This window comes from Mixophyes fleayi, chromosome 2 (assembly GCF_038048845.1).
Source record: "Mixophyes fleayi isolate aMixFle1 chromosome 2, aMixFle1.hap1, whole genome shotgun sequence".
In the NCBI taxonomy this organism is placed as follows: Eukaryota; Metazoa; Chordata; class Amphibia; order Anura; family Limnodynastidae; genus Mixophyes; species Mixophyes fleayi.
The window spans coordinates 125,394,520-125,409,887 of record NC_134403.1 but is presented as its reverse complement, the minus strand read 5'-3'; the positions used below and the strand labels follow the sequence as shown (position 1 = coordinate 125,409,887).

General features: G+C 37.8%; 1 protein-coding gene and 1 long non-coding RNA gene across 9 annotated transcripts in view; one reads left to right on the top strand and one right to left on the bottom strand.

The window, feature by feature from the left end:
* Window positions 1-15,368, top strand: part of DOCK9 (dedicator of cytokinesis 9) — a 214,057-nt gene that overhangs the window by 53,442 nt on the left and 145,247 nt on the right. The window lies entirely within an intron of this gene.
* On the bottom strand, window positions 9,756-14,995 carry LOC142141443 (uncharacterized). The gene is made up of 2 exons (XR_012688672.1): window positions 13,764-14,995; window positions 9,756-13,049 (listed from the first exon to the last, which is right to left on the bottom strand). It is a non-coding gene; the product is annotated as an uncharacterized LOC142141443 (long non-coding RNA).

The window sequence follows — 15,368 nt, the reverse complement described above, 5'->3', positions numbered from 1 at the left end:
ATATGGTATGTACACTGTATGAAATACATGACCGCCATTGTTAACAACTCTGCAAAAACTCTGCATCCTTGTGCCAGACGTAACAACATTCACCTGCCTTTTTTGTATTGATCTTTTATCCTTTCATGATATATTTTTCATCCTTATAAGCATTCCTCTTCTATTTGCTTTCCCTCTGGGCTACACACATTTCCTTCCCTCTTGATTGCCTTCTTAACCTTCCTTAAAAATATAAAACCCTGGTTGACAATTCTAATATGTTTACTATTTTATTTATTTTTTTACTAGCTATTCCTGTTTCTTTGTGATCCTTTGGAAATACATATTATGTCTTAGACCAGTCTCATTATTATTTCTGTATTTACACTTGTTTTGGCATGTTTATCTATGTTATTATAGATGTTGTGATATATTCAAATGTTATTGCAAGATTGTTCTTCCCTCAAAATATTCTGAGGGAAGATCATTGCTGGTAACCCAGTGTTGTGTGTATGTTTTGCTGTGTCATACCGAGTGGCAGTGGAGGAAGGTTGATTGATGAGCTAATAACTCACCATGTACCATTTATACAGAGCAACGTCCTACTGGTGTCTAATAATAATGGATGGATCCCTGATGCCGTTTATTTGTTTATTGCAGTCTTTTTACATTTTATATGTAGGCTTCCCCGGTGGGCTCCCTACATGTTATCCCGACTCTTACAAACACGGAAAAGCTGGCCACACAGGTTACAATCTGGTCACTGTACCTGGTTCTGTCTTATCAAATTGTCAAAGAATAAACAGCTGTGACAGACCAAATGCAAGCAAATGTTGGTCAATAATATGATTTGCATAGCTGGAAAATTGTCAGCTAGTGTGTTTTTGTTGTATTTATTGCATTAAAGTCCAACCACCCTCTCTATCTACCCTATAATGCATGTGCACTGGAAAGGTCCATCTGCTCTGTTTCACCAAATTGTAATGTGTGTGAAGCAGTCACTCATTGTTTGACTTAAGATCCAATGAAAAGTGCTTAAATTGTATAGTGCTGTGATTTCACATAAATGCTGTAGTTTATTTGGAAAGCAGGAAAATGATGCATGTTTGACCGACATGAGTTAGCTACCACCCATTGTTAATGGACACACACACACACACACACACACACACACACACTATATAACATATATATATATATATATATATATATGTATGTATATATATGTATGTATATATATATATATATATATATATATATATATAATGTGTGTGTATATTAGTACGCATTGCTGTATTTTTTTTTTTATTATGGTTTGATTGCAGTTAATTGATCCTTGTTCGTTCTGTGTTTTGCTTATAGACCTATAACCCTTCCTTTACTGATGAGTGAGTGCTCAGTAATTAGGCAGCATACATTACTGATTCATGTTGCTTGCCTATTGATGTAAACCACATATTTTGCTCAGTAATTTTGGGAAGCACTAGTGACATATATCTGAAAAACAAGGGATGTACTTATTAAAGTGTGAAAGTCATAAGGAATTCACTGATGTATAGCTTATTGACCAGTCTTTTTACTGAGGATGGCTGGTGTTTGAAGAGCAGAAGAGAATAATTGCAGTTTTCTCCCAGAAAGCAGAAGTTACTTAGTGTGTATTATTCAGTCTTATCCTGTCACTAGATGATCTTCAGGATGCTGCATTGCATTTTAGTTGGCTGCTGCCATAGTGGGTGTTGGCTGATGAAGTGTTTCAAACTTTCCACAAAAAGTGGAGGAGATTCTGTAACACTTAGTAACCATAATTTCATTACTTATTCCATTATGTTTACTGCGGAACAGTGTGTGTCAAAACTTTTGTCCCTTCTAGTCCACTCCATAATAGATTTCAAAGTTTCTAGTGTTTCCAGAAAACTCTTTCAACATTCGTTCACATATATGCACTGGAAAAATTATTATTATTATTATTATTATTATTATTATTATTATTATTATTGTTTAATATATGAAAAGTGGCTTATGCCGCATTCCAAAGCTTTTAACATTTATTGGTATAAATAAGCTCCTAAAATATCATTCATCCTAATGGTCTTTTCAGGCATTGGTGGCTGCAAAGCACATTATTATGGGTAGATGTGTGTAAGTCCTCAATGTTTTGGCTGTCTTTTCATACTTTGCAGTGATGTTGTAACGTATGGTTTGTAAGCTTGTGAGCAGGACCTTCTTATCGCTTTGTCTGTTACACAGTATTCTTTATTGCTGTGTTGTCCCCAAGTTTAAAGCACTATGTAATTTGCTGGTGCTATATAAATAAATGTTGATGACGGTTACCATATTACCTCTACAAGGTTTAGTGCCTTATACATGAATCTATCAAATATATTCTTTCCTCTTAACTGGGAGCACACCTGCTACATGTGCACACTTTTGTCAAGCTCTGGCGCAGTCAACCTTTGGCTCTCTGTTTGCTGTGGTACTACAAGTCCAAACATACCCTGCCAGTCTGTGGTTGGTAGCGTATGCTGGGATCTGTTACACAACAGCTAGAGAGTTAATTGCACAATTGTTGTATAGGAGTCCCACCACAAATTGATTGAAAGTGTACACCTCATTTTTGCTTCTTTTTCAATAGGTTGTTTTGTAACCAGACTGGTTTCTATTATGATAACGTTTAACTTTCTGTCCACAGGAGGTAGAGGAAACTGACATGCTGCAGAAGAGATTGTTTGTACTAAGTGTTGGGTGGTATCCAAAATGACAGATAGTTCATACTGCAGCCATCATAATCTGAAAACAATACATATCTTTGTAAAGGATTTAAATGTGTGGATTTAACAGCGAACAAAAAGCTTTATACCTAGCAACATAAAAACTCAACACAGTAGCACATAATAGGCTTTTGTCACGGTTTTCAATTATTTTTGATGATCAATAGTGTGATGGCTGTACTATGGAAAATGCCTGGCAAAGAACCAATGGTTGAAATGGTTTTTCCTTTAACTTGTATGATTCTTCATCTGTGTGACAGTCATTTAACATAATAAATGTAACACTTTCTAGAGCGTTCTATTACAATTCGAGCAGCTTCATGGCACAAACACACTCCCAGCTGCCGTGACTTTGGGCGTACGCTGTATTAGGTTGCACACGATTCCAGCACTCAAGTCTCTCTCTACCTATCACACAGGTTACAGACCTGCTGAATCGACCCCCACACACTTCAGGTTTTGCCACCACCTATTGAATATGGGCAATAGGACCCCAATATACTGTCCCACACTGGCACACAAGGCTTTTGGCTACCCACAGGCTAGCAAAGCCCACACCAGCAAACAAAGAGTTAACTCTTCACACCTCCAGACTTTTACAAAAATGTGAATGCAAGCACACACTAAGCTTGTTAATCAAATACATCAACAAATCACACACACATTCAAATTATTTACTTGGTCGAGCTATATTCTTCTTAACAGACTAATTTGATTTGTTAGTGTCAAGGGGGTAGCATACTAAATTTATAGATTTAATATACAAAGGTACAGGGCATTCAGATATAAAAAAAAAACAATTACTAAACAATTGATATAACATACACAAGCAAAACAGTTTTAAATAAAAAGGGTTACATTCAGAGTAGAGTATAACTTACATGAGTTGTATAATCTGTGCCATGGGAAATTGGTTAGGAAGATAAACAGTTTCAGTGTGGATTGATTTTCCTAAAAGATTGACAATTTATTGTAACTGGTCTCCGCTTTTTAAAGACACCTTTCCCACCTCCCGGGGGTTGTGGTTTGTGATCATTTTTTCAATCTCCATTTGCATGTTGCCTGATTTTTTTTTATTTTTTTTTACCCAATTCTACTATGTGACCTAACTTTGTGGAGCTTCACACAGATCCAGTCTAATTATTAAATCCCCCTATGAATTTGTCCATCTTTTGATAACAAACAGGCCTAGATGCAGTGTCTTAGAAGAGATTACCATCATTTCCTTAACTTCTCTGTGTGGCAAAATGCTTAATTTGGTATATGAGCTGTCCATCATGCTGTTGAGCAATATGTGGTTGATTGCTACTTTTATTGATTTTAAGTAGCATATTTTAAAACTGATTTCTTTTGTCTATATAAAATTATAGCCAAGTCAGCACATGGTCTCTTTGAGCCAGACACCCTGCTGAGTGGTTCCTAAAAGTCTATTTCGGTGTCCAAAATCTAACTTGTTTCAGGATGTAGCTCACAGCAGGGACTCTTTGAAGCTGCACAGGTGACACGGCTATCTTCTCACACTGGGATGTGCAGAGCCATCAAAGAAACATACAGCAGACTTTCTGATTTCACATTTTACACTTAAGTAGCTCAACATACCAGTGTATTCAATTAATATACCATATTTACACTGCAGTTATGGTTTTGGCCTTATTCCCCACAATTATTTGATGGGTTAACCCTTATAAATAACTGTACGTTCTCTGCTTGACACCCTAGAACACCAAAGGGGCTCCATCTTACCCACACAATCTAAATATAATTGTTATGATTCGTAGTGTGATCTCCTGGAAGAGACAATAGTGCGTATTAAAAAACTGTGTTTTGTTATAGGAGAGATACACAGTAGTCATTAGGTGGAGTCAACTTGTAAATTGTTCAGGGTCACAAGCAGTGGTGCAAAAACATAGAAACGGGCAGGATTCAATACCAAGGAGCAGGTGTGAATCAAACTCAGGGTTTCACAGACAACCAGCAGCAGCAAGAACAATTTGCAAACTGCACAGGTTCCAGGGAAAGGCAATCTCTTAAAGGCCAGCCACAGGTGATTGGTATGATATTTAACTCCTGTAGGTTAGGAGAGGTGGTTTGAGTACACCAGCACTACCTCTGGTAGTATAGAGATACTGCAGATACAGTATAGAATCCTAACAATAACAGCAAACTGGTGGTTTCTCAAGCACTATAACGTGTCTTATGAAGTCAGTCATTCAAAATGTAAACAAGAAGTCCACATCCTATAGTTCAATGTCCTATTGTGAGTTTCTTCTCTATATTCTCAATCTTCAATGCATCCAGATCAATCAACACACCCACATAGAAGAAAAATAACCTCTTTATAGTGAAGTATGTCTTAAATAATTCTATAGATACAATAACCATGGGGTTACGTTAACACATCCAAGTGTGCAAACATCACATTTTCCATGCAGTGTTGATGATCCTCCTTTCAGCCCTTCTGTGCCTATGCTTAAGTCAGCTGTCGACTGGGAACTAGCTTTAGTATAGGTCGTCTTTACTGGTGGTTCACATTTTCCAACCTCTGTACACCTCTCTTGCATATGTGTAACATTCATCACTGAAAACTAAAAGAAGAGACGTGATCTGGCCACATAACCTTAAGACTTCATATCATTTTAATAAAATACACTCATTTTAAAAACATAAATACATGTATGTCCCCAACATATGGCCAGAAGGGTCAGCTGCTCAGATCTTAAGACCACTGCTGTATATTGTTACTCCAGATAATCAAAGGTAAGTTAAGCTGTATTGTCTCCTCCACTTTCACTAGATAACCTTACATTTTTAGGGATTGACTATGTATAATCCATTTTATATGAACATAGTGCTTTTGTTTGAAGTTTTTTTTTCTTTTGGTGTTGAGCAAATTGAAATGTTTGATATGCATGGATATAGATAGAGATAGATTTAGAATACATCATGTGTGGGTTTTTTGTGTTGTGCGAAACATCCCTTGTGTAGCATACAAACACATGTCCAGGTTACTGTACTGTAAAGTCCTTGTTTTTAGAAATTGGAGGCAGAGAGCATATTCATCTGATTCGAGGAGCATAGCTATATGTAATTAAAACGAATATCTGTACATTGTTATGGGTAACATATTCTAATCTGTAAATTGGGTCAAGGAAATGATTAAATTGAAATTCCTTTGGTTGCTTTATTACATTAAGGACTACTTTAGTGTGTCCACATGTGGGAACTTTTATTATTCCCTGTCCGCACAACAGTCTGCTAACAATTGAAGGATATTTTTGATGAGAGATTTGCACAGCTGCCATTTGTACTCTGTATTCCTATGGGTTATGTCTGTACAATAGTCCCATTGTTGAGATGGTTTCCTCTACAACCACTGTTCAGATTTATGATTTGTGCTGAAGCGTACATATTGGTTCAGTGTGGAACAAATACTCTGTACTGGTTCTTTACACTAAATGTTGTTTGAGTTTTGTTAAGATCTACAGTACTAATTAAGACACTTTAGACAAGACTCTTTTTATAATGGACCCAAGTGTACCCTTTTTTGTTCTATTTTTTTCCCTTCATTTTATCCAAACCTTCGCAGTTAGTGGTGTAATAGACTGATCCTATCATTTAAACAGATACATTCTCTTCAGGCTTTCGTCATTTAGGTGAGAGCTAACGCTATGGGATAATTTAGGGAGCGTGAACTTGACAAGAAAATCAGTAATTAGTCTGGAGAAGCAGAATAGGAGTTTGGTAGATTATAAATATTAGTGTAGTGGTTTTGAAATGCAGCTGGGATAGCCGCTGGGTCGTGGATCAGTTGGTTACAGGAATCACAGATAAAAATAATAGTCTTTTGGGGCCTGGCCACAGGGAGCCGTGTTGCGAAGATCCAGTCCACTTGTCTCCACTCTTGTAGAATGTTTGCTGGAGCCATTTAAGGAGTTTGGCCAACTGTCTGGAGAGAAGGAGGTAAAATGTGGACTTGACGATAAGAAGGCGTCCAGAGTAGCAGGGTCGGGGGCCGCATTATGTCTAGCTTCGTATTGCTGGAGCTCATTAATTTTAGTGAGAGATTCCTTTTTTTCATCCTAGAGGATATGCTGATCAAGTGGCCTCTCGGGACCACTTCGTGGGCTATCCAAAGGGTGGATTGTTGAGATCCAAATACTCCACCAGGTGTGTGTGGAGTTGGATTAGGACTTTCACATTGTAGAGAAGAGTCATTGAGGCGTCGCATCATTGTTATCTTCGGGTTTTAACACAAATTATCTTTTAAATTTTCACAAGACTTGGGGCCTCTGGTACCAGTACAATTATTCCTGTCTCCAGGGAATCTTAAGAACATCCGGACTTTTGGGTTTCCTCTCTGTCAAATTCTTTTAATCCTTTTTTTTGTCCAAATCAATTAAGCTTCAGAAAGCAGAAGAGAAATAAGCCTGAGCTTGGTATATCCTATGTTATATATGTTACCAGCTGCACGGCAATATAAATGCCCATAAACTTAAAAACCCTTGACAATTGCGTAGGTACCCAGTATCTGAGGGAACATGTTATTCCTCACCTCCTCTCAGATCATTGATTCCAAACACTTTTATAGCCATTGACTAGTATATTTGTTAAGTTATTACTTTATTTTGAATAGCTGAAAATGTGTTACTCTGCTTTTCTTCAATATGTGTATTTACTTGTTGATTTCTGTAAATAGATTCTACAAAAAAATAAATAAAAGAGCCAGTGGGTATGAGCCTTTAGACCATGTGTTTCCTTGTGTGGCGCTAGCGTTGGTTGAAGCTGGTATAAAAGCATGTCAAAATGCAGGCTCATTTTGACATATATTTGTTACTAGCATTGGGAGGACATTGTAGGCTTCCCTAATGTGTGAACCTGTGGTAAGTAATAGAGTGTAAACAGAATGTTTATCTGCAGTAAGTGAATGGACTACAACGTAATGTGCTAGGAAAAATTTAGTAGTACGACTGAATGTTAATATAAATCGTGCATGTGTATGACCACATTGGAAGCCATGGGTTATATTTTCAGACCTGTTAATATGTAAAACACATAAATATTACACAAGTGGGTATAAAGCTTAAGTCAGCCTCTGCTTCACACACACAACAAGAAAATGTCTATTTTTTTGTAGATAAAAAGCTACTGTTTTTTTTTCCCCCTTCACAGTTCATAAGGTTGTCAAAACAGTGTATGAGTAGAAAAGTGCTTGACCTCTGTGTTTTGCTGGTCTCCTCCTTCTGTCAGAGGATTGCAGTAGAAGGTTTTGTCAGAATGAAATGTTTGTGAGCTTGACCCAGCTTGACCCAGACGTCTCGAAGCAGGTGGTGCTGTGAAATAGCCCTGTTCTCAGGATAGATGACAGGTGTGAAATCCTTTTAATGGCTGCTGAACAAGCTATGGCTCAATTTTATGTCATTGCTTTAAACACTTTCTGAAATGTTTTGTGAATGAGAGCAGTGTGAATGGGTTGTTGGTGGCTGATAATGACAGAACACAGAGTGCGCTCAGCATAAATTTGGTGCTAACCAAGTTTGTTTCTTTGTGTGGTTGAGCCACTTAAGCATAATGTACCTATATGTTTCTCCTCTTCTTTCCTAATATTCACTATATTCTTGCATATCCCTTCCTTGTGGTATATCCCCCACCTTAACTATTATTCTTCCATGACGTACTCTTTTAATAAGATTGGACCCTTTTTGTTTTTGGCGGCTAGAGGGGTGATGGTGAAGGCCAAGAGTTGGAATGACTGGGATTCTTCTCAACCAGCTTTTGTTCTGAGAATAGTTTCACAGATCACTTACAAACATATATAATTTACATAAGTGGCACAAAGTGCTGTAAATATGATTGGTTATTTTAAAAGTTGGCTTAGTAAATTATGCAAACCAAGTTGGCGATATTTTGCATTCATCGTTTTTTTTCCTGACTAAGTTTCTAAAGAAAGGGAAAAGTAATTATGCTTTTCAATGTTTATGCAAATAGAAGTCCAAGTTCATTGGTTGCAGCTGCAATAATATTTTAAGCTTGTATACCTTCTCCATTGTAACCTAGTTTGGAACAGGGAAATTTATTTTAAATATCCAAAGGAGAAGCAATAATAGACCCCAAACACATTGCTCAGCAAATATTTCTGTAGGGCTAGTTTAGCATCTGCTTCACTTAACATCATCAATTCATGGTGTGTATGTTTACAGCATTTTAAAACCCAAGAAATAGTGGAAGGAAGGATGTTTGCATGAAGTATGATACACCGTCCTTTTATTTAGTGGTTTTCTCAGCTGTTTTCTTTTCTTCCTTGAAGGAAAAACTGTTGGTCATACTGTATGTTATAGACCATCCAAAGAAAATATTTTATCAGCTGTCTTTAAGTAGCCGGTCATCTTCACATATCCATATAGCTGTGCTCATGTTGTAAGAGGGGAACAACTGTTCTGCTGTCGCGTATCCATTAATGTAATACCCCAAACATGGGGGATTTATTTTATGAATTAAACTGGAAATAAATAAGCCAAACATGATGTAGAATAACAGATACATTGCACAGTAGTTATAATCACACTGATCATCTGCCAAATTATCAATGTCAGATGAACTGGCTGTCCCCATCCGAAAGCTATAGTCAAAACAATTACTTGTAATTCATGCTAAAGCTAATTTGCTATTGAGTTTTTCACTAAACACATGGCAATACCATCCTTTATACTTGCCACCAGAATCTCTAGCCTTCTAGTACTTTGTAATCAAATGTCTAAGTCCATAACTGGCAAATGAGCTGGCTGTTTCTAACAGAAAACAATAAAAGACAGAGCTGCTAGCAATCCAGCCAGTGGTTGTTGCTTACTACACAAATTGCTACCTTACTCTACCTGGAGGCCTGAATGTACCAACCAATACCTCCTGCAACCATGTTTCTGTTAGATCTAAAATTCTGACCCAAGTCTGCCTGTGGTGTCAAGTATATCTGGAAGCGCTTCAATCAGCTGGAGAGAATTGACACAGACCAAGTTCTGTATACAAGGAATATTCTCTAGTTTATTGATACAAAGATACAGGTTTTTATAGGCTACTGAATAAATGAATCCTACGTCATATGCATACAATAGTTTATACCACTAGTTTATGAGAAGCGCTACTGATTAACTTTCTCACGTATTCTTGAGGTGTTTACTTTTCTCCCCCTTCTAAGGACAGATGAGCCTATTATTTCTTATCTCAAGGGGAGTTGGAGATATACTATGTGTAACACCATGGATACAGCTCCCATACTACCAGCTGGATATGAAGCTCATTATTGTTTTCATAACTGGTTACATTCTTCAGGTGTTCTCTATTAGTTCAACTTCAAGGCCATAGGCTCACGTATTGCAAAACTGCAAGTTAACAGAAAAATGAATAATCTCTTCTAGCAAATAATATTTCTATGCAAGTTACAATAAAATGGCTGAACAAAGGCCTTATGAGGCCTTAACAAAAATCATATTTAACATTTCCCATCTTTTATTCAATTTTCGACCCTTTCTCCTCCTACCTACCTAATCCTATCTATAGAACCACATTCTTAATAAGCAGGTACTTATACACATGTAGGAGGCCACATGCATAGAGTTGGTCCCCTTAGGAATCTGTCAACTCATCCCCCACTAATAAGCCTGTGATCCTCCCTGTCCTAACTTGATTTATGAGGAGATGCATTTTGGCAAATGTCCATGTCTAGAAAAGATGGTTTCTTAGAAGATGGTTTCTTAAAAGATGGTTTCTTAGTAGGTAGTTAATGAGTCTATAGTAGTTCTGCAGGCCTTGCATGTCCTTTGTTCAATCTTTAGTAGTTTCTTGTTGCAAACTCTGCAGTTCTTTGGCTTTGCTAGTCCAAATAATTCATGACACTCATAGTCTGGTCAGGTTTCAGAAGTAATTTCTGTGATCATCAGAGGTTCGGGATTTTCAGTGGTTCCCTTTTTGGAGAGACAACAATCAAGTGTCAGTAACTTCTTAATCAGCCATATATTTAGTTTCATTATCACCTATACGATCAACAGGATTGCTAAACCATTTGCTACTAATGCCAATATTTCCAATATCCAACATGAATCATTACTGACAACTTTACCAATGAGGTTATGCATCTGCACAAAGACATTTTCAGAGTTTACTCTACTATGAGTGCAAATTGTTGAGCACTCCTTCCCATATGTTTCTCACAGTGGCATAGGCAATATGTCACTTAACTGTCTGTTTCATACTGGGTTAGGGAGGCCTTAATCCCTACTTCAGTCACAATTATTCTGGCAAGACATATCAATACAATGAGACAGTCATTTCTATTTATCAGAACAAGACTCCCCTGATTTGAAGACTTTGCAGTGTTATGCGTGAATCCAGGTGTCTCTTTCCTGTACTTTCACTGCCATGGGAGTCGTCAACAGGACTTGATAAGGACCCTTGTATCTGGGTTCAAGACTTCTCCTGATGTGCTTTCTCACGACCACCCAGCCCCCCAGGGTGCAGTTTATGGGTACCTGTATCAAAATTAGGGTTTGCAATGGAGGAGAATATTTGACCATGTATTTCAGTTAGTTGTTTCTATAATAAGGCAACATAATTCAACAAATCACTATATACATGGTGTAGTTGCTATGGAAAATAACAGCCTGTTCTGTTTGCTGTGCCAAACAATATCTCATATGGTGTTAAACCTGTGTCTTTCCTAGCAGTATTTTTTACTGAGTGCAGGTAAACATGAGATCCATGGCAGACCTGTTTCAGCCATTATTTTCTGCATTTTCAATTTCAGTGTACCATTAAGGCGCTCCATACATCCTGAACTTTGGGATCTGTAGGGGGTGTGATAGTTTCTGGAATCCTTGCCCCGTAAAGTGTATCCCTCTGTCACTTACAATGACCTCTGGTACACCATATCATCAGATTACCTCATTCGCAATTTTCTTGGCTAATGCTTTAGCATTTGCTTTTCTATACAGCCATGTCTCCAGCCAGTGACTAAAGAAGTTGACACAGACAAGCACATTCTCAAAGCCCGAGCATTTGGGAAGTTATAAAGTCTATCTGTATCCTCTTATAGGGATATTATGTCTGGGGTGTGCTTTTCCATAGGACAGACTTACTCGGGTTACTTTGTGCACAGACTAAGCATTCTGCCACTAACGACTGTGCTGCTTGGGCGGACCCTGGTACTATCCATAAGCTGCTAGTGAGTACAACCATAGCATCTTTTCCCAGATGCACTTTCTCGTGTGCTATATTGGCCATAATGGGATAAACTACTTTTGGCAGACACAAACGCTGACCTTTACACCACTCCTTGCACTTCTAGTGCTCCATGTATTGCCCAAGTCTTTTTCTTATTTTCTGTTGCTTGTCTTTCCATAAGTTGGAGTGTGCTCTGGTCAAACAGGGGTCAGGGGGTCACCATGTAAATAGACTCCCCTTGGGGTACTGGGGCTATGGCGGCTTCTCGTGCGGCCTGGTCTATTTCACTTAGCTTCGGGGGTAGTATCTCTGTGTGTGTCTTCACCTTCATCACTGTTTGGAGGACAGCTGGAATGCAGTGAACAGTGCCCTGGTATGTTCATCATATTGACTGGTTTGCTTGCTGAACCCATAAGGTCCCTACTTTTCCATACAGGGCCATAATCATGCGCAATTACAAATGCATAACTTGAATCAGTGTAAATATTTACTCTTTGTCCTTTTGCATATATGCATGCAAGTGTCAGGGCCTTTAGTTCAGCTTCTTTTGCTGATGTGACTCGGTAGAGTCTGTTGAATCACTATTTCTGTGTGTGTGGTTACAGCACACCCTGTATAAGGGACAGGATTTATGTAATAGTGTGAACCATCTACAAAAAGAGTGATGTCTGCATCTGGTAATGGTTTATCTTTAATGTGAGATAAAACCAGAGATTCTTGTTTCATTAGTTCTATGCAATCATGTTCAGAAAAATTTTGTTTGCATTTTTTTTTTTCCTTTCTTTCTGTTCAAGCTGGAATGGAATTCCCCCAAATCCCTAGGGTAACCCCAATATATACAGGTACTTCTCCCATCTTTTGAAACTTGCTGCAATAAGGCAGCAGGATTCAACATTGTGCACTGCTTAAGTGTAACGTTACTGGGAGTAAGCAGTGCTACTTCATTAGGATAGGCTTCAGTAAGGAGCATGTGGAATCCAAGGACAAGGTTCTTGGTTTCTGAGTTCCACAAAGTTTACACTCATTAGATGGAGTGTACAGTACAACGGTTAAGACAGATGTGGTAACTTTAATTCTTCTGGAAGAGAAACACTTAGCTTAAATAACCTGTTAATAAGCCACCTCATCAGTTCTATTAGTGTATATAATAATGTGTTGGGCCACAATACTCACAAACACATTCCTGCATTGGGTGTAAACCCCTGTAGTCATGGGTTGCTCTTTTCTTTATTTGGTTGGGTTAAACTTTCATATTAGAATTTTCTAATTATGTATAATGATCTATACATTACTATGGGCCTGAGTCTGGTTCTTCCAAACTTGGCTTTCCTTTCTAGTCTAGTACACATCTACAGCGCACAGCAAAGGAAAATAACGTGCAATCTATATTCCTCCTGCTAATATCAATGAACTCCCCTCTCTGGTCTCCCTTGGACCTTTAAAAAACTTAAAATACAGTTTACTCAGATTCCCCTTGTCTGAAGGTCTTAACATATATCTGTGAACATGAGAGGCTCTGGGGCCTCTTGTGCTTCCTTTTTTTTTTTTTTTGTCTTCTAATAAAAAAGGAAAGGGAGGAAGAAAATACACAGTGCGCTCGGCAAGTGTTATATGTCACTCATTTCACAATAGGAGGGAATGTCCTTTGTGCTGTATATCTTCATACTTAGTAAATCTGGCCGGTAACAAATGTTTTGCTTGTGCTTGGTTTCTGTCACAACGTACGATACCGTTAAGGTAACTGGGTGTCCTAGCACAATATCTATACTCTTTTCAAGCACTAAAGCAGAGTAGTATGCAAGTGACCTTAGCTTGCGACCATGTATTTGTGTCAGTACTCCTTGTACATGTGCACTGACTTCATAACAAAATAATGTGAAAGGCTTGTCATAATCTGGCAAAGCCAGTGCTGGCGCTGAAGTTATTTCAGCTTAAAATTGGTTAAACATTTGGTTCTGCTCAGAGGAGAGTATAAATGGCTTGCTATGATCCAGAAGTGCTAATGCAGGAGCACATACAATTGCTCTTAAAGTCTTAAATCTTTTTCATTTCTGTAAAAATATAGAATTCCCATCAATGCATTACCATACCCACAATAAAAAGAATTATTTACAGTATATGACAATTATAGCACAGTAAATAAGGGCAGTAAATGTCTTTACAAACACTGATTTACTCAAAACTGTAATGAGGATACAAATAAAAACCTTTTGCTTTCTGCACATACAGAAAAACCACCTAGTTCATGCATTTGCTATGCGAATAGCACATAAACTCTAATATCTCTTTCCAAAACAAGGTAATCATTACTCAGAAGAGTTTACGTTATTTAAATCCTTCATTAGTTTATACTTATGTTTGTTGTGGTGCAAAGATGGTGCATTGGAAGTTAAATCAATGCAATCTGGATTGCCTAATGGGTCTTTGCAGCTGGAGACCTGTGAATAAAAAAACTTTTGGATAGAGATTAACATTTATTTACTAGGAATTACTGTAACTGTAACAAGCGTGTATACTGTTATCAGGTAACCAGTGAACAGCTGCTAAAAGCTTAACTGTGACGCTATGCGTTCCATGCCTTGATTTCCTCAAAGGGGCAGTCCCTAATTTCACAAATAGAGAATGTCAAAGTGACGAGACCTGGGCGAGTGTTCAAAGCCACTCCTTTCTTATCATCTCTTAGTACAGCCCTTTTAAATGACACTAATTAAATTTCCGGGTTTAGAAACATTCAATCTGGAATCTTGGTTCCAAGTATTCAACCATTTTAAAAGCAGCACTGTCTCATAAATCAGAGTACTCTCGTTAGACACAATACATTGTGTCTGTAAATCATTCAACATTTTCTCAACAAAATCTCTCTCCCGTGACCAAATATTCACACATATTTCTAGATTCTGTGATTTTCGTGTTCAAAGTAAAAATATATTCACTTAAGTCTCGCTCACAGACGACATTTTATCTCGTAACATTTCTTTAAAGGCATAACAAACCCTCCTGATTTCTGAGAACATTCATCAGCGCCATTTTAACACAGATAAAAAACAGATTTTAATGTCTGCATGTAAGCTCACTCCCACCCCCGTACTAGTCACTACACTAGACCCCCAGGGCCCACTTCTTTTGTATCTCTTTAAATGCTTATCAATTAAGCAATGAATGTACAACTTTTTCAACCTTGAAACATGTCTCTTGTAAAAAACGGACAAGACAGACAAACATTGTGATTTAAAGTAAATCAAACATCTCCCTTATAGAGCACTAAGACAGAGAACAAACAATGTGAATTATCACGGATCTCTCTCACACGCAGTAAGACGGAGACAAAACTCACATACAGAGAAAGAAAACTTAACTGACATCTTCCAGCCTACTGCTGTGGAACTACAAGTCCCAGCATTACACTAAATA